Here is a 25,310-nt window from a genome sequence, read left to right on the forward strand (position 1 = left end):
TTGAAATAACCTAATGAGGAAGGCTATATAATTATTCTCATTTTACAAATGAGGAAACTAAGACTTGGAGAGGTCACACAGATCGTGAATGTTAGAACTAGGACATGAAGTCAGGTCTTTGGACTTGTAAGTGCTGTTTTTTTCTGTTATATCACAGCTACCTCTAAATAAGTTTGTGATTTTTAGCCCTTTGTATTGATCACTTAATTCCAGGTAAGGATGGTTCCTGTTCTTTTTCCTTGCTTGTACAATGATCTTATGTGGAAAATAACTTATGTTAAATGTGTTCTAACCAGATTTGAAGTTCAGGGGAAAACCAAAATAGTAAAATGGTAGAAAGGAAGAGGAATACTTTACCTCACTCTCAGTTTCCCTCAAGGTTAAACCAGAATTAATCTTTTTTGAGTATACAGCTTGATGAATAATGTTTCTTTTAATCATATCCTATCTCCTTATAAAGACTGACCTGTAAAATCACTTCTGGATCTAAAATTCAGTATCTTTTAAAGTTTGCTTCAAGCTCCCATGTTTCTGGGATGTTTTTTAGCTCTTTGTATTGCCTTTCATTCTAAACTTTTCAGTTTAGCCATGAAATTTAGTCCTTCTTTCCTATTGACATAGAATCTGGAAGTGTAGGAGACCACAGCTTCACATTTCATAAAATTCAGCCTAGTAGTTAATTGAATATCACATACTGAAGGGAAATTTGATGAGCATCCATTGATATTAATGATTAATTTTTCTCATTTTTCCCCAAGTGATTAGTAATAACTCTTTATGTCAAATGCAAATATGTCGTTGAAATGATTCGTAGATCACTTCGCCACTTAAATGGCACTTGGTGCTTGAAGCCTTTGCTGATCCCCAGCTGTTAGTTCCCTCCCTCCAAAAATGTCTTTGAATTTCTTTTGCGTATACTTGTATGTATATATGTAGTTTCCCCTAATAGAATATAAACCCCTTAAAGACTGTTTAATTTTTATCTTTATAACCATAGGTCCTAGGACAGTGGCTAATGTATAGTAGGTGCTTAATAAATGCTTATTGATTGATATTTACTATGGATTAACAACAATATACTTATAAAATATAGTTCTTTAGAGATTCTCATTTAAATCTCTGTAATAGATTTCATAATTTAGTTTTGAAAAAAATATTCAGGGTAAGGTAATGAGTAAAGTATTCTAAAGAGAATCCTTTGAACAGCATGAGAATTCTTACTATCCTCTGTACTTGAAAATTTCAGTTCAGGTAGAATGTTGAACAGTTTTATCAGTATTGAATATCACAGCCCAGACATAACTTAAAATCAGACTGATATCCTGTGGTTTTAGGAAATTAAAATGCAGTTACATGCTGAACTGTATTGGGCATGCTGTGAGACATGGTCATTTGAGGTTTACATAGTAGTTTATAAGGAAGCTGCTTTCAACTCAGAGGCCATGTTATTTTTTCATGACCCACTGCAATCTGAATTTTCCAGTTTTTCAGAGAAAATGTGAAGTATAAAATGAATAATATGGATAGCAATGCATGGTGCTATTGATGCTAATTCTTGTCCCTCCTATCTTCCTAATAGTCATCTTGCACTGAAAAGACCCAAGATGATTGTTTACAGATCTTCTTACTAAAGTCCCTTTTCAATATACATCTCTTTACCAGTTAGAAGAAAAATTTCTCCCTTTTCCTAAATATCCCTTCTGCCTCAAATAGTTCTGCTATAATCCTCTGGGAAATCTTAGTCTTTGACAAGTTTTGTTTTGTTTTTTGTAGGTGGCAGAGTATGTGGGGTCAGGAGACCTCTCCTAAAGTGAAAACCTGTTAGGTTTATTGTGCTTTCTGAAAAAAGCAAAGTAATTCATATCAAACCAAGCTAGCATATAAAATTTCCAAGGAGAGATAAAATGCTATTTAATTATATAAAAGTTTTACCAGTCTTTAAGGCCACCTATCCTCTACCTCTGCCCGTAAGAAAGAGTGTGAATGTAACTGAAATTTTATAGGGTATTGATTTATAAGATTTTTTTTCCTGTTAAATGTTGAGTTCAAAAATATTATGATTCTTTTGCATTTTTCCTTTTTACATATTGAGTTGGATATGTATTCACGTATTTTAACACTGGACTATCATATGCTGTGGTTTTTTTTTCTTGCATATTTTCCTAACTTTTGTAGTTCTTAAATATTCCACTTTTGAAAGAGGCTTACCTTGTATTCCTTTGGCTCCTTTCTGATGGTCTCCTGTTCCATCATATAATCTGTTCATTGAGTATAGCAGACTCTAGAGAGGAAAGAAAGAGACAGTTCCACACTTACAACCCAAATCAGGAATGAAACTAAAGGAGAGTCTAATATAGATAATATACAGAAAAGCGATGATTATAGGTGAGTCTAGCAGTTTGATAAACCTAAAGACATTTGACAGTTGCTGTGATTAATTATATCTAGGTTGGAAGCTGGCTTTAGGAAGGAAAATAAACTTTTACCTGGTAGCTAGATTTGATCATCCTCATTAGTATTTTGGCAAACATTTTATTGTTCATTTCAAAGCAGTAAAATCCTTATAGTTACATCCTTATAGCAGCAGAATCAAATGTCTTGCCTTTAAGATCCCCATATAACTTGTAAAAAAACCCATTGTAATAACTAACCATTGTTGTATATTTCTACTGTTGGCTTGATAATAAAAAAGTTTTAATTCACAGATTGCTTGAAAATTTTTTTAGTATTTGTTGCAGGTCAATTTTTAATAGCTTGTATTTTGTTCCTATCATTGTAAGAAATTATGGAGATTATAAATTTTCCCTAAAATTAGTGGATATTACCCTTTCGTCTTTGCATGAATGTTCAGGTGTTTCATTCATTTTTTTAAATTCAGTTACCATTTTAAAAGTATTCATAATATGTAAAGCACTGTTGTAGACATTGTTCTCAGCTTATACAAAGCACACAGTCCTCTGTGTGTGTGTGTGGGGGGATGCTGTTGAGGGGTGCCACAATTATAATTAATGCAGAATAAAATATTATAAGAGTGTAAGAGAAGCTCAACGGGCTTTACGACATCTAAGGGAGCAAAAGGCTATGTCCCATTTTGCTATTTATAGGGATGTTACTTCTTGGATCATTGGGGTAATAAATATAAATTTATAATAATTCTACAGTACTCTTAAACAATGCTTCCTATTTAAAAAAAAAAACCAAAACATTTTCCCATCCATCCTCTGGATATTTCTTTTAATCTTTCTCTCTTCCAAAAGCAGAGCAGCTAATTTCTTGACTTGACTTAATGAGAACTTTATACTTAAGTAGAGGGATCAACCAGGGAAAATTCTCTTATGGATTTGATTTTCACCAACAAGAGTGAGCTTGTTACTCTGGTGAAATCAATCAACAAACTTTAACTTCCTGTTATGTTTCAGGCCCTGTGCTGAGTATAAGGGACACAGAGACCAAAATGAAATAGTCCCTGCTCTCAGAGAGCTTACATTCTATTTGGAGAAACAACATACAGTTAAATACATAAGAATATGCAAAATAATAGAAGGTAATGAGGAAGAGCACTAACATGGAGGGATCAAGAAAGATGTTATATAGGAAAAAATATCCAAGCTTAACTTTCAGGAAACTGGAGATTCTAAGAAGTGAAGGTGAGGATGGATTACATTCCAGTAGTAGTGGGCAGCCTGGGAAAAGATGAAGAAATGGCAGAAAGAATGTCATGTGTGAGGAGTTTGAAGAAAGGCAAGTTTGTCTGGACGGTCGAGTATGGGAATGGGAGTTGGAAGATGGAAGGGACCTTAGAATTCAGCTAACCTTGTTTTACAGATGAGGAAATTAAAGCACAGTGAGCTTATGTCAGCTGCCCAGTGACTCACAAAGCAGGGATCTAATCAGACTCTCTTCCACTATAACAGAAGAGGCATAGTGTCTAGACTAGAGGTAATAATCCTGTATACTGTGTTCTGGTGAGACCACATCTACAGTATCATGGTCAGTTCTGAGTGCCACATTAGGAAGGCCATAGATAGAGCAGCCAACAATGATGTCAGGGCCATTAGATATGAGAATTGGTTGAAGGAGCTGAGGTTACTTACTCTAGAAAAGAGATTCAAAAGAAGTTATGATAGTTGTATTTGAGTGCTTACATGTAGAAGAAGAATTTATTCTACTTGACTCTAAAGGCCAGAATTAGGTAAGTGTTGGAAAGTCAGATTTAGGTTTGATGTCAGGAAAAACTTCCTAACAGTCAGTTATTTAAAAGTAGAATTGTATGCTTTCAGAAAGTAGTGGGTTCCTATCTAACTCTAAGTCTTTGAGCAGAAGTGGTATGACTACTTTCCAGGTATATTGTAAATAAGAGTCTCATTCAAAAATGACTTCTGAGATCCTATCTAACTCAGATTCTGTATTATTACTCTATGCTGCTAAACACAGTTGGATTATTTCTAGGAAAGTTCAACAGTTCTAGTCATTTGCTGAAAAACAAAACTATTGTAAATATGAAATTGAAATATCTATAAACTTTTATTGTTCAGTTGTGTCTGACTCTTCATAACCCCATTTGGGATTTTCTTGGCAAAAGTACTGGAGTAGTTTGCCATTTCCTTCTCCAGCTTATTTTACATATAAGGAAACTGAGGCAGACAGGGTTAAGTGACTTGACCAGGGTCACACAGCTGTAAGTATCTGGGGCCAGATTTGAACTCACAAAGATGAGTCTTCCTGATCTCAGTCCTGGTACTCTACCCACTGTACCGCCTAGCTGCCCAATAAATTTTAATCATTGTTGAATGTTAGCTCGAAGTAGCCCTCCCCGTTTTTTCCTGTAATTTATAAATGTTATTTGTGGCTTTGCTTTTCTGGTGTAATGTTTCTCAATTTTTATTTGGGGGGGTGGCTTTTGTTTTTGCTCATGGCACAGTCTTCTTTATCTTAAGGAAAGATGGCACATTGAATGTTTAAATTAGAAACACTGTGGAAGAGTCAGTAGACTCATACATGGATAACTTCCTTTCAGTGAGAGCAACCTCTTTTATTGAACTCTTTCTGTGTTTGAAGTCTGTGTTTTGAGATTAGTACATACATGTAATGGACAAGTTCTGTTTATTTTGCAAATAAACTTATACTGCATATTCTGGGTAAACAAAATTTGTATTAAAATTATGTATTTTTTTATCTGTAGTAAACTAGCAGCTAAAATTTTGTGACATCTAGTATACCTTTTGAGAACCCAGTTTCACAGATTTTCTAACATGTTTATCATGTAATCACTAACCATTTACTAAATGCCTGGTGGCTCCAGAAAGCCATGTGTAGCATGCACAGTGGCCACACCCTGGTAAAACCATTTCATCAGACAGACTAAACCAGATTGAGGGTCACCAATAGGCCTCAGACCTGCTGGTGAATTAGGGGTCTGTCTACCCCAAACATGTGAAGATTTCCCTCAGCAGAACGAGTTGTTGAGAAGACTTTATTCCAATGGCCATGAAGTCAGCTGAATCAGGTGCTGTGGAGTGCTTAGAGTTTGGTCAGACATCAAAGACGTCAAAATCTTCCACTGCAACCTGAGCTATTGTGAGTGGTCTTGACTTTTTTCTTGCCACTGGACTTTTGATGACTCTGAAGAGAGTGAGGCTGGTAACTTTGTACAGCTCTGCCCCCACTTAAATCGAATTCATGCACAAGTCTAGACATCACCCCATCAAAAGTGAAGGATGAACAACAACTGAGTGAGGTGCTGGGGATACAGGTATAGAAATGAAGACAGCTAGGTGGTGCAGTGGATAGAGCACCGGCCTTGAGTCACGAGGACCTGAGTTCAAATCTGGACTCAGACCAGAAAACTGACACTTACTAGCTTGTGACACTGGGCAAGTCACTAAAGCCCATTGCCTAGCAAAAAAAAAAAAAAAAGCAGAGAAATGAAGACAGCCTCTGCTCTTGAGTTGTTTACAGTGGGGAGGGAGGGAGGTAATAACAAGTACACATATATAAAATAGACAGAAGATGATTTGGGTGCTGAAGCTCTCATGTAGATGACACTTTTGCTGAATCCTAAAAAGAACTTGGGATTCTGAAAAACAGAAGCAAAGAAAAAATTCATTGCAAGCATGGGAGACAAACAGTTTTCCAAATCAGAAGGGACAAGAGGGCAATCAGGACAGCAGATTTTTGATCTATTAAAGAGTAACCCTATCTGGGAGAGCTCTTTCCTGTATCACTTCTACTGATCTGGTATTGGTTCTTCTCCTGCCTGTCTCAATTTACTTTGCTAGATCTTCATCTATATCGTGTCCATTAACCATGGACAATCCTCATAGCTCTGTCTTGGACCCCTTCTTCTCAATCTATACTATATTTTTGCTTAATGATCTTCTTTAGCTTCCACTGATTCAGTTATCATCTTTATGCTGATAATTCCTAAGATCTACTTACCAGTTCTAAACCTCCGGTCTCACATCTCCAAATGCTTCTTGGAAATCTTGAACTGGATGTCCCATAAACATCATGAACTTTTCATGTTCAAAACCAAACGCATAATCTTTACCTTCAAACTTTCCTTTCTTCTGAACTTCCCTACTAATTTCTGGAATGCCACCATCTTTCCATTCATCCAGGCTTACAACCTTGGTAACCTATTCCACTTTCCACTCTCCATCTCTATATCCAATCTGTTGCTAAATCCTGTCCATTCTACCTTTGTAAAATCTCTTATATGTTCCCCCTTATTTCTTCTGACCCTACCTCTATGCTAGTTAGACCTTCATCACCTCACACCTAGATTATTGAAATAACTCTGGTTAGTCTTCATGCCTCAAGACTCTCCCCACTCTAGTTCATCCTCTACTTAGCTGTCAAATTGATCTTCTTAAAGCACGGGTCTCACCATGTCACCTCTCCTATTCAGTAAACTCCAGTGAGGCCCTATTTCCTCCAAGATCAAATGCTATATAAATTACTCTGGCTTTTAAAGCCCTTCATATAACCTAGTCCCTGCGTATTCCACCAGTCTTATTTTTTTTCTGTGCTCGCAATACTCTTCCATCCAGTGACAATGGCCTTCTTGCATTTCCTTGCAAAATCTGACTGCGTTTTCCTTGACTGTCCCCCATGCCTAGAATTCTCTCCTTTTTCTTCTCTGCCTCTTAAATTCCTTGGCTTCTTTTCAATCCCCAGCTAAAATCTCAACTGCTGCTAGAAGCCTTTCCTGGTCTTCTTTATCTTATTGTCTTCCATCTGAGATTATCTCCAGTTTATCTTGTACATATCTTATTGGAACGTAGTTATTTATGTTTTGTTTCTCCCATTAGACTATGCTCCTTGGGGGGGGGGGAATTGGTTTTGTTTTTTGGTTTTTGCCTGTCTTTGTTACTTAGCACAGTGCCTGGTATGTAGTAAGTGCTTAATAAATGCTTATTGACTCCCTGTTGACTGTCTTTATTTACTCTAGTACTTTAGTTCTTTTACTAATCAAATAGTAACAATGGTTCACATTTATATAACTTTTTAACATTTGCAAAAACAATTTCTGTGCAATTATTCTTTGAGGTATTAATTACAAGTTCTATTACCTTTCTTTTTCCAGGTAAGGAAACAGTTTAGGGAAAGTTTTATGTCTTTGGCAGATATTAACTTTGATAGCTGGTTCCTTTAATTTGTAAAAATTAACTATGAGAAAAAGATATTCAATATTTTTAAAAACCCGATAGTTAAATATCATTGTCAGTGATTCCATGGTTTCATCAGTATGGGTACTACTACCCTGTACTGATGCAGAACATAACTGGTATATCTATATCTATTTTACACACACACACACACACACAGACATATCTATATCTATCTGTCTGTCTATCTCTCTCTCTCTCTCTCTCTCTCTCTCTCTCTCTCTCTCCTCTCTCTCTCTCTCTCTCTCTCTCTATCTATCTATCTATCTATCTATCTATCTATCTATCTATCTATCTATCTATCTATATCTGCATCTTGACTCCCAGTTCAGAACTCTTCTCTACCCTGCTAAGGTAGCCAGGATGAAGTAGTATTTGAGAGCACATTTATTGGGAATACTGTGTTTTAGAGCATCTCATATTTTGTTCAGGATAAAAAAAATACTTTGGTTGTAAGGTCCACAGAAATACCAGTCATATTCTAACTATGTCTAAGTCTCTTTTTTTCCAGTTCCACCCAGTTTCAATCTAAGAATGTGCTACATACACAGTAATGGAAAGTATTTAAGGACTGATTAGTTCCACTTTCATAAATTTCTACTCATAGTCTTTTCTGCCAAAAAAAAAATCTGGAGGCTAGACATGAGAGTACAAGCAAGACTGTTTATTTTGCTAGTGTATTCTTTTACATGATAGTACTAGCACAGCATTTTCATTATAAATACAGGAACTGGAGTAGGGTTGCTATTCTTGTAAAAAATACATTTTCCTAGCTGATGTTTGTGATCAGTTAGATTGAATTGACTTGTACCTTCTTCTATGGAATGTACATAATAATAATGTAATATTACAATAATAAAATGTAAACTGCCATCTGAAAGTTGGGATATGGCTAACAACAAGAGAAGGAATCAAAATTGTTCTTTACCAGCATGCCTAAACTTTATCAAACATTAGAAACCTATAACAAAGTACTGTGTTGTACTGCTAGCAGCTGATTGGCCACCAAAGACATGAAGTGCATAAATATTGTATTCTGTTGACTTTTATAATTTGGTTAAATCATGTGTCTGTGGAGCAGAGTATAAGGGCAAAAAATAATCACATTAGAATATTAGTGAATTTCTCTTAAAGAAAATTAAATTTGTCACGCAAGATATAGTGAAGAGCAGGCTAAGAGAGAACTCTAACTAACAAGTTAGTGAAGGAAGGAAGCTTTATAAAATCACTTTGTTGGACCTGAAACTGGCAATGCAGTAGACAAATTTCTTACAGGCAGCATATTTTTCTAGAGTCTTTCTTACTATTAAAAACTCCTTTTCTTTGGTTCCATTTTGTGATGAAGCAGGAAATGACAGTAATTGAACCTGTTCACATACTTTGTGAAAAGTCATCAGTTTCTGTGTTTAAGCAGACAGAAACCTGGGATGCCATAATGGAGGAGCAAATTACAGAGAATGAGGAAGAGAAAGGAGTAACCAGGGTTTGGGTTTTTTTTTATCCTATAAGTTTTAAAAAAAATGTAAGGACTTCGTAATTTGTTGTGAAAGAAGAATCGGAACAAAAGGGGGAAAAAGAGAGAGAGAAAATAGTATGCTTTGATCTGCATTCAGACTCCATAGTTTTTTCTCTGGATGTGGATAGCATTTTCCATCATGCATTTTTTGGAATTGTCTTAGATCATTGCATTGCTGAGAAGAGTTAAGTCTATCAAAGTCAGTCATTGCACAGTGTTGCTATTACTACGTACAATATTCTCCTGGTTCTGCTCACTTCACTCAGCATCAGTACGTGTAAGTCTTTCCAGGTGTTTTTGAAACCTGCCTGCCCATTATTTTTTATGGAACAATAGTATTCCATTACATTCACATACCACAACTTGTTCAGCCCTTCCCCGATTGATGGGCATCCCCTCAATTTCCAATTCTTGGCCACCACAAAAAGAGCTGCTATAAATTTTTTTGTATATGTGGGTCTTTTTCCCTTCATTATGATCTCTTTGGGATACAGATCTAGTAGTGGTATTGCTGGATCAAAGGGTTTGCACAGTTTTCTAGGCCTTTGGGCATAGCTCCAAATTGCTCTCCAGAATGGTTGGATCAGTTCACAACTCTACCAACAATGCATTAGTGTTTCAGTTTTCCCACATCTTCTCCAACACTTACCATTTTCCTGTTTTGTCATGTTACAGCAATTTGATAGGTGTGATGTGGTACCTCAGAGTTGTTTTAATTTGCATTTCTCTAAATCAGTGGTGATTTAGAACATTTTTTCATGTGACTGTAGATAACTTTAATTTCTTCCTCTAATTTCTTCCTCTGAAAACTACCTGTTCATATCCTTTGGCCATTTTTCAGTTGTTGAATGTCTTGTATTCTTGCAAATTTTATCAGTTCTCTATATATTTGAGAAATGAGGCCCTCATCAGAGACACCGGCTGTAAAAAATGTTTCCCAGCTTTCTGCTTCCCTTTTAATCTTGGTTGTATTGGCTTTGTTTGTGCAAAAACATTTTAATTTAATGTAATCAAAATTATCCATTGTGCATTTCATAATGTTCTTTATCTCTTGTTTGGTCATAAATTCTTCCATTCTCCACGGATCTAACAGGTAAACACTATTCCTTGATCTCCTAATTTGCTTATAGTATTGCCCTTTATGTCTAAATCATGTACTCATTTTGACCTTACCTTAGTATAAAGTGTAAATCATACTATTTTCCAGTTTTCCCAGCAGTTTTTGTTAGACAGTGAGTTCTTATCCCAGAAGCTGGAGTCTTGGGTTTATCAAACAGTAGATTACTATAATCATTGACTACTACATCTTGTGTACCTAATCTGTTCCACTGATGCACCACTCTGTTTCTTAGCCAGTACCAAGTTTTGATGATTAAATGCATGCTTTTTAATGAATTGGCTAGTGGCCTAAAATAATTTTAGCTAGGAAATTGAAGGGAGAAGGAGCCAATTTGTGACTTTATTTATATGGGCAGATCCTGGCATGGAAATTCCCTTTGCCAACAAAGTCAGTAACTCATCTGTGACTTTCAGTCCTAAGTAGTAGCCTTGATTGCTAAGACAAGTGACTTGCCCGTGGTCACAGTCAGCATATGTTAAAGGCAAGATCTGAAATCTAATCTTTCTCACTTTTTGGTGACCCCTCTATACTCTGTGCCATGCTTCCTCTTAGATATTAATTTGTAGATAAGTAGAATTTCTAACATAAATTTAAGCCTTGGAAATTAGTATTGTGTCTCTTCAGATATCAGAGCTTATAACAAATGTGTTGTCTGTTTTACTGATTCCTTGTAGGACTATGCCTGAGCTGTGTATGTATAAGGGAAGAACTTATGACCAAACAAGGTATAGAAGTGATTAGTTTTTGGAGGAAGAAATCTAAGTTATCAATAGTCATATGAAAAAAAAAGTTCCAAATCACTAATTACCAGAGAAATGCAGAGTAAAGCAACTCTAAGCTTCTACCTCATCCATTAGATAGGAAAAGTTAACAAAAAAAAAAACAGCCCAGAAAATGAGAAATGCTAAGGAAACTGTGGGAAAACAAGCATACACCAAGGTCTTGATTTGTGCAGATAACGACTCCCTTGAAGTGATCGTATGTATTCAAAGTTATAATTATGTGGTAATTGTTTCCAATTCATTGGAAATATTCAGTGCAGATTTGAATGATTTGACCATTTGAAGGGATTCACTATTCACACTAATCAGAACCTAGCCGTATTAATTCATTGTTGGTAAAACCATGAGTTGGTTTGTTCCAGAAAGTAATTTGAAATCATACCCCCAAAATTATTAAACCGGACGTACCTTTGGATTCAGTAACACAATTACTGTTCTTAGGAGATCAGAGAAAGAGGAAAATAAGCCATTTGTACAATAATACTTACAGCAGCTCATTTTGTGATGGTGAAGAACTAAAAACTAAAAGGATGCTCATCAGTTGGGGAATGGATGAACAAATGTAATGGAATACTGCTGTGCTGTGAGAAATGACGGGGATGGTTTCAGAGAAACCTGGGAAGATTTCTGTGAGCTGATAACAGTAAAGGGAACAGATCAGGGGAACAATTTATTACAATAACAACCACATGGTAAATACTAACAACTTCAAAGACTTAAGAACTCTGATCAATGCAATGATTAACCACAATTCCAGAGGATTCATTATGTGTTCCTCACCTCCTGACAGAGTAGTGTACTCAGGCTCAGATTAAGACATTTTTTGGACGTGACTGGTTGAAGAATTTGTTTTTCTTAACTATGCATATTTGTTTGAAGGGGCTTTTTTTGTTTGTTTGTTTAATGGAAAGGGGAGTACTTTAATGTGAGGGAGAGAAAATGGATTTTTGTTAATTGGCAATATTAAATTTAAAAAATAAAGCAGGTTGCCAGCTTTAAAAACAAATATCTTATTAAAATGAAATATAAAGTACTATAGTAATATCAATTTGATTACAAGAGTAGTTCGTCTTAGAGAATAACTGATAACTTACAAACAGCTTTTCTTACAGCAGTCTTGGGAGGCAGGTAGTGCAGATATTATCTTCTTTTTTCTATAGATGAGGCATCTATGGCCCAGTGAAGCTGTGATTTGTCTAGTCATATAGCTAATAAATTATAAAACTGGTATTTGAATGTGAGTCTCAAAACTGCAACCAAGTTCAGTAGTCTTTCCTTGATACTGCATGGCCTCCAAGGCAGCCATAATTTGAGGAGCCTGACTTCTACCCTTACTGCCTTTTGAAGTAAGGTTACTCCAAAGCCATATTCTTGCCAACCACTTGATGTTTAGACCAGAAACCATGCCATAGTGGACTTAACCCTTTTTTCTCTGGAACTTTCAATTTGAGGTTGATCAGTTTGAGTGAGGGTCTCCTGTGGCTAGTTCTAATAGGCCTGCCCCCGCCATGCTTTACTTCATCCCCCTTCCATCTTCTGTTGAAACCTTGTATTTTAACATAATAATTATTTTACCCCTTCCTTACTACAGTGCTATTGAATCCTCTGTTGTTATACAGAAGAAAGCTAAAACACCCAAGCCTGTTTAATAGTATATACATTTTCCCTTAATAATCTCTCACCTTCGTTGTGAGGAAGGGTGGTATGTTTCATTATAGCTTCTCCAGGATTGCCCTGAGCTGGTTTCCTTTTAATGATCTTTCATTTACAAGTCATTAAGTAGTTGTGTTGTACACTGGGTGGAAAGGAAAAGATCTGATCTCTACCTTGTGTAGGCATGATTTCACTCTGTATCACTTCAAATAGATTTTTCTGTGTTTCTATGAATTCTTCATCATTTTATACTATGCAGTAATATCCCATTACATTCATATAATTTTTTAGCCACTCCTCAGTTGAGTCTGTAATAACACAGTAGAAAAAGTATTTGAATTAGAGTCAGAAGATCTAGGTTCAAATTCTGACTGAGACGTACTAGCTATGACTGTGGGAAACTAATTTATAGACTTGAACCTCAGTTTCCACATTACAAAAAGGGCATAGTGAAACTTACACTGTATGCCTCATAGTGTGGTTGTGAGAAAAGTATTTCGTAAAAACTAAAGTGCTGTGTTGTGAATGATGTGAATTATTATTATAACTAGTTCATAGCCACCTGAGCTAGGGAGGGTGGAGATTTAACCCCATCTATTGTGTAGGTATACACAGTATACACAATGTGTGGGCATTACACATGGCCACTTCAATTAAACTAACATTAAAATTAATCTATAATATGGAAATTCATTGTTTACAAAGCGGAAGGGTGTTTCCATATTAACTTTGGCTTCTCAGCTCCAATCTTTACTAAGAGTCAGTGTGCCTTTATTTTTGTGGTTCAGTGTTTCTCTCATAGCCTTAGTTTTCAGTTGGTACATTTTTGGGCTTTGTTAAATATTTCCTCAGAATACTTTGAAAAATTAAACTAAGTCCTCTGTAGGTATTGCAGATGTTCAGGTTTGTTTTGAAAGGCTTGAGTTTTCATGTGGTGTAAGTCGTTTTATGCGTATGTTTGTTTAAAATCTTTTTGAATAGGGAAAGTGTAAGATCTTTTTTTTCACACTACTGCCAATTACAGTAAACTTAGAGGACCCTAATACAATTGTTTATGTGCTGTACAGGAAATATCTTCCACATCCCCCATTCATTTTGAGTATTAAAATAATAGGATTTAAAAAGTACAATGACTTATTGTTTTAGTGAAAGCAAGTCAGGTTTATCATCAAATTTTAACTGTATTTGTCAAAGTGTTTAGTCTGTAAGATTTCCAGGTGAAAAAGAAAAGATATGCCTTTAGGCTCAGAGCCAGGCAGTTTTTGACTACTTGGTATGTGAACAAATTCATCTGTACAAACTTTGATTTTAAGTTCTGCCTACAGTGCCATATCTTCTTTGTTCTTCATTTCTGAAACAGTAAAATCCTGTAGATAATTGAAGGCTAGATATATTCTGCTTTTGAATACCGATTTCAAAGATTGCCAGTTTCTTTTCTGGTAGAGTAACTGACCTGCAAGTATTTGGCTTAGTCAGAACATCCTGGATATTTTACTGTATTTCCTTTTATGAGTTGTTCTTGCTGGTTTTAATTAAAGGAAGCCAAAACACTGCTTTTACTGGTGAAGTGTACGTTAGCCAACACTTAATTTTAAATGTGTTCATTTGGCTGAGATTGTATACCAATGTAATTTACTACCTTTATTAAAAATATGCCTTGATAACATTGGTAAAATATTTATGATAATATTTTCAATACCTACTTCACATCTGTAAGGTAGGGGTAGTAATAATATGTATACTATCTGCCTCACAGGGTTGTTGTAAGGAAAGAACTTTGTAAGCTTTAATATACTATATAAATGTAAGTATTATTATAGAATCATCTGTAGATCTTACAGAATTTTCATATATATATATAAAATATCTTTCTAATGTAGTTCAGCACTCTAATTTTCAAAGCATTTACTGTAACTGAGTGTAGTTTTGACAATGGCTAGAATGAAAACAGAGAAAATATAAAGACTGTGAAACTATCAATGTACAACTGAAGTGCCTGAAACATAGCATATGCTATATAAATGCTAGCTATAATAATAACAGATATTGTTATTATTATGTGCTATACTACTCTGGCATAATGCTCAAGTTTTGATGGTTTTTGAAACCAAATTTCATTTCTTAAGTGATTATAAATATGTCTTGCGTTGCTGTTTCACTGATCATTTGCATAGACAAGACTACCTTAGATATTTGAAATAAAAATAAACAAAATGTAAATGAAAGTAAAAGAAGACTCATTTTAAATAAGTTGAAAAACATTAACCTGACATACTGGTTGGTGCAAGTTGGAAAAAGACAATTGATATTCTTAGTGTTCAGGAGACAGATACATTCTACCAGTACTTACTGTGACTCTGGACCATATTTCTTCTGTAAAATAAAGATAAAATAACTACCTAATAAGATTATTTTTAGGGAAAAGGAGATAATATATGATAAATATTTTGGAAAATATAATGTACATAGAGACAGTACTATTGCTACGAAGTCTGAATTACATTTAGTTTCAATTTCTTTTGTATTTAACCAACATTAAGTCTGGAAAGGAGCAATTTTCATTTGGTAAGAACCTGGTATATCATCAGTAATTGATGTCCCTTAAATCATATTACTGGTTTTAGAATGTTTTAAAACATCAATCAAATCATTCTTTTGGCTTGAAATACTGCTTTTAAAGCCAAATGACAAAGGTTTGTAATCCATTCTTTAAGAGTCCTGCACACTTAGTTTCTTTGAAGACATCTTTACAAGTTGCCAATTATAGAGATTTGCCTTTTTAAAAAATAGACCATTTTTATGGTTTCAACATTGATTCTGGATGGTATAATGGGTAATTTACAGTGTATTGTTGGTACTTCTCCATTTATTTTTTCATCATAGACTGAATGAAACTTTACATTTTCTCTTAAATTCTTAGTTTTTTTTTTTTTCCAGCTGTGTTGATGCTGGATTCTAGTTCATTCTTCTGTCAGCTAAGTAAATTTGGCAGCATTTTATACTATGAGAATGTAGGAGTCGCAAGTTTTGAGATCATCTTCAGGGGGAAAAACATTTGGGGCTGTATTTTGACTTAATATATTCAGTTTTCAGTTGGGTTTTTTCTGATCTAACTAGCTCATTGTTAATTTTCTAAAGATTAGATGACTCCTACAGATGCTGTCTAATTCAGAAGTTAGTAAAGTTAAGTATTAAGAAGCAGGGTGCCTGGGGGTAAGGGTGGGGTGAGGGGAGAGTCTGCTGGTTGAGAAATCTATAGCACCTTCTTCAGTTCCAACTGAACTGTGTTAGGTGCTAAGGATATAGGTACAAAGGTTGAAATAGTCCCTACTCCCACTTTTCTCAGTGGGAAGGACCTTCCCTTAAGGCTGCCAAGATCACTTGAGGGCGTATTAGGCCAGTGACCTTATAGTAACACCCCAATTTTACGGATAATGCATCACATAAATAGCTAACAAAAGATAGGTTGCAAGTGGAAGTCGTATTTTTGAAATGAGACTACACTATGATAATAAGTGTCTCGTGATTTTTTTTTGTCTGCTACCTCAGCTTTTATCGCCACCCATTTGCATCTTATCTTTTTCTTCAAGAGAAAAGGCCCAAAGTTATAAGATCTTTAAGAAATCTAAAGAGATATTTGTATCGTTAATGATCACAGATCAATGACTTAATTCCTCTCCCCTTCAAATGTATAATAATGCCTTATATTTAATGCTTTCACAATTTTGAACAGGCAATCCATAAATATTATGTAATTTGATTTATACAGCAGCCAAGAATTCATCTGAAAATACTACCTATTTTATAGATAAAATGATTGGAATAGGTTGTGACATAACTAAAGATTCCTTGACACTCATGTGGTGAGGCTCAGACTGGAATTCAGATCTTTCAACTTGTGGTCTTGTACTATTTGTTCTCTACCACTAATGCAGTTGTTTGTATTTGAGTACAGAGTAAGCTAAGACCAGTAATAGGGAAATTTACAGTGTTCCCTAAACTGTACATATGGTACATTTGACAGTTATAGCTCATTAATTACCACATCCGTTTAAAATTAAACCCTAGAGAATTTATAAAAAACCATTTTGCTATCCCTAATATTTATAATAGATCTTCCCATAACCACTTTTCTTAATGACCAAAAGATCCAGTCCTGCCAAGAAAACAAGGTGCTAGAACTTTCCAAAAGAGAGTCCCTTTGTGCAGCTATATCTGTTATGTAAGACAAACCTTACAGATAGATAATAGCAGCAATAATAATAACCATTTATACAGCATTTTAAGATATTCAAAGTACTGTGCATTGGTCGGCTCATTTGATTCTCACAACAGCCCTGTGAGATAGGTGTTATTATCCTCATTTTACAGATAAGAATACTGAGACTGAAGGAGATTGTGATTTGTTCAGAGTTACCTAGCTGATGTCTGAGGTGGGATTTGAACTCTCTTCTTTCAGACTCACAAGTCCACAGCTCTCACTTGCTGTACTACCTAGTGGTCTCAGATCAAGTGCTTGTGAGTTTGTTTGGACAGTTCAGCAGCTGAGTTCCCCTGATCTAAGACAGTCTGAATTTATGACAAATCCACTCTGTAATGAGTGGTATTATGGTGAGCTTCCCAAATAAATGGTAATTGCATTGACTGATCCATGTTTTCTGGGAAGGAATTTTCTAGCCTCATGGTGAAGTTGGTGATAGTTTGTGTGCACTAGTAAGTTTATGGAACTTAAAGATTGGAATAGGCAGAGAGAGAGAGAGAGAAAAGAGACCCTCAATAAAATATAAAATTAAGCTTGAAATTGTTCCTAATATCAAATACATATAATACAACATCTGTACTTAATGCATTATTTTAACTATCCATTACTTGAGTTTTGCACATTTTCTTTATTTGTATCTTTAGCAACTGTGATGTATATTTCATTATCCTATATTGCCATTTTTTAGTGTAGATTGACTAAGACTGTTCCTTGACAGTTCTACATTACTTTTCATGTGCTGTTTAAGTTCTGGTACTTTGAGGTGGTAGCACCTAAATATATAATTCTGAGCATCACACATGTTCATCAAAGTAATAGAAAGTGCTTATTTGCATTTGAACTAGATAACTAGTACTTGCAAGTCTGATGACAGACAAAGCAGAAAAACAAAATCAAGTCATTTGATTTTTACATGTACTTGGATAGGATTTTTACATTGTGTTATGTCCTTTTAACATTAAACAGAGCTGTTGAACTAAGTCTGTTTAATAATAAAGTTATACTGCTGTTACTCCTGGACAAAATAATCTTAAGAATAAACTGTTTTATGTGTTTAATGTTATGATTTCACCAAACTAAGTTGTAATTAGTCAGTTTCCCATATCTTGTTTTATAGTAAGAGCATGGAATTTCTTTTTTTAAAACTTCATGTTGTAATATTGTGCGTTAAATATCATAGGAGTCTCAGACTATATTCATAAGACCAAATTTAAGTTTTTTTCCTGTGATGTGCAAATTAAAAAAGAAATACTCTTTTTCTTTAGTTTTACCAGCTAGTACAGATTTGCCCCCTCCCCTACTTTTCCCATAGTAATGATTCTACAAAAACATGAAGTTAGTTAATGTTATGAATAATTTCTGTAGAATCAGGGCAGGAACTTCTTGAGCTGAGAACAGAAACCAAAAGCCACTTATTTTCAGCCAGTAAATATTCAAGTGTCAGCTGTATGCTAAATGCTGTGTTAGGTGCTAAGGATACAGGTACAAAAGAATGAAATAGGCCCTACTCGCAGCAAAGCTACATTCTAATTGGGGAGTCAAAAAGAACATATAAAAATATATGTCGCTCAAATATAAAGTTAATAATAAGAGTCTTCATTAAGAAGGTGGTGCCTGAAAAATATTTTAAAGGAGAGAGAGTCTATTAAAGAGAGGTAAGGAGGGGATATGTTCCGAGATTGAGAGATGTCCAGTACAAAGGCTTAAACTTTAAGGTGGAAATTGTGGTGTTGTAATGAAAGAAGAATAGGAAAAAAAGGGCAGTTTGGCTAGATCACAGAGCATGGGAAGGGAAATATGTCCAAAGAGGCTGAAAAGGTGATTGGGGCCTGGTTGCGTAGGTCTTTTAAAGCTAAACAGAGGAGTCTTATATTTTATTCTAGAATTCATAGGAAGTCACTGTGGTTGATTGAATAGGGTGGTGATATGATCAGTCTGTGTAAAAGTAAAATTAGTTTGGTAATGGTATGTAGGAGTTTAGAGTGATGAGAGACTTGAGGGGAAGGAGACCAATTAGGAGGCTGTTGCAGCATGCTGGGTGAGAGGTAATGAACAATAATGGTTAGGTGTGTGTGAAGAAAAAGACTTGGATGTAATCATCGTTGAGAAGATGTGTGTGTGTGTGTATATATGTATGTATATATATATATATATATATATATATATACATATACATGTATATATATGTGTATATGTATATATGTATATATGTATATGGCAGAATTTGGCAACTGATGAAACACAGTGGAAGTGCCTGTGACAAGAGTAGGGAAATTTGGTGGAGGAAAGGGCTTGGGCGAAAGCTAATGAGTTCAATTTTAGACATGTTGAGTTTAGTATGTCTCTGGGACATCCAGGCTGAAATGTCCAATATGCAATTGGTGATCTGGAACTGCAGCTCAGAGAGACTAGGGGGCTGGATATATAGATTTGGAAATTATCTGCATAGAGATGATAGTTAAACCTGTAGAAGCTGATGAGGTTACTGAGAGAGTGTAGAGCAGAGATTCTTAACCTGGGGTTTGTTAAAAAAAAAAAAAACCCGTGTGTGTGTGTGTGTGTGTGTGTGTGTGTGTGTGTGTACACATATATAAATTACTATTGCAATATAATTAGTTTATTTTGTAATGCTATATATTTTATTTTATGCATTTAAAAACATTATTCTGAGAAAGAGTCTGTAGGCTTCCCCAGACTGCCAAAGAGATCCATGATACAAAGGAATGTTAAGAATTTGGAATAGAGAAAGAGTAGAAGAGAGCCTAGGACTGAACCTTAGGGGAACACTCTTAGTTGGTGGGAAGAGTCATGATGTAGATGATAAGAGAGCAAAGGAGACCCTGAAGCTGCTAACAGGTAGGATTAAAATCAAGAGAGAGTAGCATCACAAAAACTGAGAGAGGAGAGAATAGTTTTCAGGAGAGGTTGATTATGAAAATGAAATACATCAGAGAGAGGTTGAGAAGGAGTAGGATTGAGAAAAAGATGATCAAATTTGGCAATTAAGAGATCATTGTAAGGGGGAAGAGAGCAATTTCAGTTGAATAATTAGGTAAAAAGTCAGATTGAAAAGGGTTGTGAACTGAATGATAGGAAGGGAAGCAGAGGAATCAAGTGTAGATTTTTTTTTAAAGGAGGTTGTCAGAGAAAGAGGGAAAATATAGAACAGTAGCTTGAAAGGATGGCAAACTCAAGGCAAGATTTTTTTTTCTTTTTTTAAGGATAGAGGAGATTTGAGCATATTTGAAGTTGGGAGGGAAAGAAGGAACCAGTTTATATGGAAAAGTTGAAGTTTCAAAGTAGGGGAGGTATGATCAAAGATGCATTCTGATGGGGAAGATAGGAATTAGAGCCAAGTACATGGGTGGAGGTGGGGCAGCTAAATGGCTCAGTGAATAGAGCACCCAACCTGGAATCAGGAAAACAGGAGTTCAGGTCTGGCCTCAGACACTTACTAGCTGTGTGACCCTGGACAAGTCACTGTTTTCTCATCTGTCTTACCTCAGTTTTCTCATCTGTAAAATGAGCTGGAGAAGGAAATGGCAAATCACTCCAGTATTTTTGCTAAGAAAACCCCAAATAGGATCATGAAGAGTCGGATGTCCCTGAAAACAGCTGAACAACAGTACAGGTAGAAGAGTGTTAATGTTGGCAATAAAAATGGCCACTTCTAGGGGTCAGCTAGGTGGTGCATTGGATAGAGCACTGGCCCTGGAGTCAGGAGGACCTGAGTTCAAATCCCGCCTCAGACACATAACACTTACTAATTGTGTTTCTCTAAGCAAGTCACTTAACCCCAATTACCTCACTTTAAAAAAAAAGGCCACTTTTTTCTTGGAGGTTGGGAGAATAGGAGAGAGTAGCAGATGATGTCAAAGCATTTTAAGATGATCAGAGAATGGGAGAAGAGGAAATGTGAGTTGAATGGCTTCAATTTTCTTAGTAAAGTAAGAGGAGAAAAAGAGAGGAGGAAATGGTGTAGAATGCAAGATGGCTACTTCAAAAAGCAAGAGAAAGTTTGAAATAGCTTCTGTGGGGAGAATAGGCAATCAGTTAAGGAGGAATAAAAGGACTGACTTGGTGGTGCAGTGAGGGCCCAGTTGAGGTTATTCAACTTGAATTTGTACCCAGGCAGCATGTTTGTCAGATTTCCTCCAGCATTGTTCAGCAGGAGGAGAGGAGGAGGAGGATGGTGGGAGTAATCTAGGGGTTGGTATTAGCAAGAGAAGAATGGCAATAGGACACAGGGGGAGGGATTCAGGAACAGAAGTTAGTATTGAGTTAAAATGACTAACTATTGGATTGAGATTGGAAAGAAAGGAGAAGGTGGTCTCAGAAAATACTGAGGTTTGGAGGGAATATAGATCATGATGTAGGTAAATAGGAGATGTAGGAGGAATGAAATGACTGGACCTATGTTCAGATGGGCACGCTTGATAATAGTAAAATCCAGTGTAGGAATAATTATTCCTTTGTGTGGACAAGGTCAAGTGAATGAGTTGGTCTTGGGACTTGAGAAGATTGAAGAAATGGAAGGTAAGAGAGTTTGAAGAAGCATCTGCATGAATATAAGAGTTGCCTCACATATAGAGTATTCCAAAAACCTTAGCACAGCTTTAAAAGTTATTAAAGATGTTAAAGCTTAAAATGTTGCCAAGATTTTTGAGATAATCTATATACGGACAGGAGTTGAGGAGAAGAAAATGATGATGCAAGGAAATGAGCTCCTTGAAGAAGGCAGGAAAATGACTTAGGGGTTGGTGTATTACAGCTACCATACTTTTGATTGGTTGGAAGATTTTAATTGTGGGAGCCGAGATGGGGGAGTTGACAAAGCACAACAGCCCAACTCTTCCAGTATTTCCCTACAAACAGCTTTAAAACCTGACATTGAATTCTGGAATGGTAGAGACAACAAAAAGTTAAACTGAGACCTTTTTCTAGACTAAGACAACTTACATCAGAAGGAGAGCTCTGTGACACTGCATTGGGGGCTGGCTCAGAGCGCACCTAGCAGCAGTACCAGCTGTGGACCCTGGAGGCCACTACAACAGTAGCAGCAACAGCTTCGGGAGTTCTCAGCCCAATAATTAAGGGGATTGGAAAACTAATCAGAAAGAGATTAGAGGGGACCCTTGTGCTAACACAGCACAGGACCAGGCACTGTTTCAGGGCGGAAATGCTAACCCTTCCTGGGTAAGGGTCAAGGAAGGCAGTGACCACATTTTCCTCTGGATCATACCACCTTGGAAGCACCCAAACCTTAGAAACTTCCAGAACTCGCTGTAAAAACAGAAACATGAAAAAGCCTGAAGCTTGGGGAAAACACCCCTCTCCCACCCAATAACCCCTCATGCCAGGTGAAGAAAGCCTAACTTCAGCATAAATTTCAGTCAAGAAATAAGCTGGGAAAATGAACAAATAACAGCAAAAAAAGAACCTAACCATGAAAAGTTACTATGATGACAGAAGGTAAAGACACAAACTCAGGAGGACATATGATGATATGAAAACAACTACAAGCAAAACCTCAAAGAAAACAGTGCAAATTGCAATGCAGTGCAAAAGCCCAACAAGATTTCCTGGAAGAGATAAAGAAAGAGCCAAAAGATGATTCTAAATCTCAAATAAGAATGGTAAAGGAAAAAAATGGAAAAAGAAATGAGATACAAGAAAATTATGACACTGTATTTTGCTAAAAGGTACCATAGACCAGTGAAGTAATAGCAGTACTAAACATATATATGCACCAAATAGCAGAGTATCCAGATACTTGAAGGAAAAGATAAATGAATTACAGGAGGAACATTTTAATTATGTGGGCTTCAAAAGAAGAAAGGTTACTTAGTGAAGGAGGGAGTGATAGTCTGGAATAGAGAATGGGGAGCAAAAGATATTCTAATAAACTCGTCAGGACCAGTGTGACAGGTGTATGAGAAGGAGGTGTAGACCGTATTGGAAAAGATAGCTAGTAATGCAGTGCCATCAAAGGAGAGCCAAGTCTTCGTAAAGGCTAATAGAGAAAGACATCCAGGATGAAGAAAGTTACTTTGCTATTGAACAGGAATTCCAGAAGGCACAGTGGAAAGGAGTTGGGCTGAGTGGATGAAGATGAGAGAATATGAGCAAAGGGCAAGGAAAGCTTTCTCCTAAATGATCGCTGCCTAATTATAGGGATAAGGGGAGCAACAGGAACTTGAAGGGCAATGATGGATGGCAAAGAAGGAGAAAAGCTCAAAGTCTTTAAAAGGTGTTAAAGAGAGAGCTGGGCTGACTCTGGCTTGGTCTGTTCGTTCATCTGAGAGACTGGTGGAGGGATGTATGTCATTGAGGTATTTGGGGAGCAGTCCCCTGGTCTAGCTCTTAGGCAGGCCTGGGCTGAGTTCTATTATTCCTGTCAAGGAGTGTGCCAAGCCAGGGTTATTTCAGTGACAGATAAAACAAATATTACAGCAAGCTGTGGATATTATAGTTGGATTTGGCTTTGCTGTCTCAGTGACATCACTGCAGAATAGCATTTATTTGGAATAACATTGTAAGTAGCGTACTATGTTTTTTTTAATGTCTCACCTATCTTTCTCATTTCATCTCTTAAATTTGTATGTAATGTTAAGTGCGTAGATCTAGCTTACTAGTCAGTACAGTAAAACTAATTCAATTAACATCTATAAATTTCTTCATGTTGTATCACTATCCACTAAAATCTTTATATCCAAGTTCTCTTAGCAACAATATTCTTTATGGTGGAGTGCTTAAGTAGATAATATCAGCAAGTGATATCTATGGGATATACTCCCAAAGTAACTTTTGAGTCTTTCATCAAAAAAAAATTTTTAGTACTTGAAGAGTGAATTGGTTGACTCATTCTGTGTTTTCATTTTTTGTTATGTTGTGTGTGTGTGTGTGTGTGTGTGTGTGTGTGTGTGTGTGTGTATATATATATATATATATGTAGCCAAGTCCTTGGACTTATACTAAACTCAGACAGAAAAATTTGGGGGATGAACAAAATTGGTTCATGAATTTTAAGTGTCTGCTTTTATCATATGATTTTTAAACCATATTTACTCTCTAAGGTGAATATCAGTTCAATGAAATCTTAACTGCTTTATTTCTCATTCATTCAAAATCTAAAGCTTTTCATTGTTATGCCACAGTTTTGTGCAGTTTTATCCATTAACTTGTATTCTAACTTCTTTGCCATTTTAGAAATGTTGTCCTTAGAAGCTATAATGATAATAAATTACAAAGAATATAGAATTTGAGATCATATTCTGGAAAAAATAGTAGTTATAAAGTCTGTTTAAGAATAACAAGTGAGTTAAGTTCCCTTAAGGAGATGTGAAGCTTTAATCTCTTAGAATCTTTGAGTTTGAAGCACCTGTGATACACAGCTTATTTTCCATGGCAATCTTTTGACTTGTAAAAAATTGATAAATTATTGTCTATCAGAATTTTGGTTGAAAATTAAAATATCAAAGTGATGATGGGTTTATTTATAGAATAAGAAATAATAATGTATACTTGCTTTTGTTTTTTATTTTAAGAAACTGAAGCTGTTATCAGAAAAAGTGAAGAGTTTAGTGATGTTCTTATTGCATCCTATTTCTGTACCATCCTTTGTGCTTGTTGTTTTTCTTAGCTAAAAAGGGGCTTAATCTTTAATCTGAAAATAAATCTTGATTATATTCTAAGCTGGCATCTTTTTCAAGAGTCCTCCAGGTTCCTAGAAAAATATGAACTGTATATAACAGTCCGGTTGACCACAGAATCATTGTGGGATCACTAAAGACTTGTGGGAAATGGGTGTGTAAGGCTAGGCTATGAACTATGCATTCTTCCCCATGGTCTGCTTCTGCCTTATATTGCCTTACAAATTTTCTGTCACTAGGTTCAAAAGTTTTCTAGTGGATATTCTTTGAAAAGCTTTTAATTAACTATCAAAATTAAAACTGGTTAATTGGCCTGGCTCCCATACCAAAGCAACCTTGGGCAAATTTCTTTTCCCATAGGTTAGATTTTTCCCTCCCCTCCCCCATCTCAAATCCCAAGTTTATAATATGTTTAGACAAAGTTGCTGTTAATGGACATGTAATATATTAGCATCATTAAGTAATTATGAACATATTAATATTTAAACAAAGTATAGTTTGTGGTGGGGCTCACAGCCAAAATTAACCTCTAAGTTCTATGAAACCATCAGTAGGAAAAGTTGTTAACTATACTTCATTCTCATCAACTGTCACTCATTTTGGTCTCTGCTCTAACATACTCCTGTCACACACCTGTCTTCTCTGATTCTCTGCCT

General features: G+C 35.8%; 1 protein-coding gene across 12 annotated transcripts in view; it reads left to right on the forward strand.

Moving 5' to 3' along the window:
* ATE1 (arginyltransferase 1) overlaps nt 1–25,310 on the forward strand; it is a 184,670-nt gene that overhangs the window by 146,312 nt on the left and 13,048 nt on the right. The window lies entirely within an intron of this gene.

The sequence above is a fragment of the Phascolarctos cinereus genome, unplaced genomic scaffold (assembly GCF_003287225.1).
Source record: "Phascolarctos cinereus isolate Bilbo 61053 unplaced genomic scaffold, phaCin_HiC Scaffold_3;HRSCAF=262, whole genome shotgun sequence".
Taxonomy (NCBI): Eukaryota; Metazoa; Chordata; class Mammalia; order Diprotodontia; family Phascolarctidae; genus Phascolarctos; species Phascolarctos cinereus.